This window comes from Aplysia californica, unplaced genomic scaffold, assembly GCF_000002075.1.
Source record: "Aplysia californica isolate F4 #8 unplaced genomic scaffold, AplCal3.0 scaffold00847, whole genome shotgun sequence".
NCBI lineage: Eukaryota > Metazoa > Mollusca > Gastropoda > Aplysiida > Aplysiidae > Aplysia > Aplysia californica.
In genome coordinates this window covers 80138-81495 of record NW_004798117.1, presented here as the reverse complement: position 1 = coordinate 81495, position 1358 = coordinate 80138, and the positions used below count along the sequence as shown (strand labels likewise).

The following is a 1358-nucleotide window of genomic DNA, read 5'->3' as shown; positions in this document are numbered from 1 at the left end:
TATTTATTTATTTTATTTTCATTTTTACTTTTTTTTAAAATGGCTTTTATATCTTTTTTCGGGATTTTTTTTTTTTTGGCGGAGAGGGGTGGTTGAGAGGTGATTGTGCTTGTTCAGTTTTGGCTTTCTTGTTCTTTTGAATGAAATGAACAAATGAATTTCACTTTACTGAACCGAATAGGGAAATTGGTTTCACAATAGCAAACGTACAATGCAGGCTGCCATTTTGCCCTCGCTAAAACACTTACAGACTGACAAGATCTTTGTAGGTGATTGGCTGGTGCTCTGGTGTGGTTTGCTCCTTTTTCCTGTCAAACATCTGTCGTCCTTATCTCTCCTCCTTCTTTTTTGTGTTTGTTACTCTCTTGTACCACCTCTAAACATCGGCACTTATATTACCTTATTGTTTTGCAAATGCCGTAAAACTATTACAAATATTTTGTTTTTTAAACGAGCTCTTTCGCTTTCTATGGCCGATGAAGTTATGGAAATTTGTGTGAAGGATACAAAGTCTTTCTTTTTTTTTGGTATGTGTTTTACGGCGCTCGCAACTGCATAAGGCCATATGAGCGCGCAAGACACATTAAACATTTTCAGTTGATAGGAAATTTTGAATTTTGCCCGGGTGGCGGCCGAAGTCTAACCTGATTGATTTTGCACCTTTTTAACGTCCGCGACTTGCTCACGGGACCTCCGAGATTTTTCGCCCTTTTTCGAGAAGACAGAGCGTAGATCTTTCCTTCCATAAGGTCGGGGATATGTCTGAAAGACATCAGTAAGAATGAGCCAAGGAGTGAAGTAGAAAGGTTGCAAAAAGAGTCAGGAGGGGACAAAGCAGGTGAAGGGATGGGAGCAGAAAGTAGAGACGAAAGCAGACGACAGAACACTGTCAGAGAGCAGAAACAGAGGTGAAAGGAGACAATTTAGAGAAGAAAATTTTTCGTCGCTATTCGGATTTGAACCAGGGACCCTTTGAATGAGAGGCGAACACCTTAACCTCTAGGCCTCGAGAGCCCCCCTCATAGTCTGAGCTTCGAATTTCCGAACCCGAAATCTCACGATTACGTAGCCCCTTTTCCAAGTCTTGACTGTTAGTATATTCTTCAACAATGATGATGATTATGACGGTGTGATGATGATGGTGTGATGATGATGAGGAGGAGGAGGAAGAGGAGAAGGAGGAGGAGGAAGAAGGGGAGGAGGAGAAGAGGTAGAGAAGGAGGAGAAGGAAGGGGAGGAGGTAGAGAAGGAGGAGAAGGATATGAAGAAGAAGAAGAAGAAGAAGAAGAAGAAGAAGAAGAAGAAGAAGAAGAAGAAGAAGAAGAAGAAGAAGAAGAAGGGTGTATAATAATTGTGTG

At 41.4% G+C, this 1358-nt stretch overlaps 1 protein-coding gene across 2 annotated transcripts in view; it reads left to right on the top strand.

Annotated features, from left to right (window-relative positions):
* The window catches only part of LOC101858308 (leucine-rich repeat-containing protein 74B), a gene marked incomplete at its 3' end in the record, with an annotated part of 87203 nt that overhangs the window by 81156 nt on the left and 4689 nt on the right, over positions 1–1358 (top strand).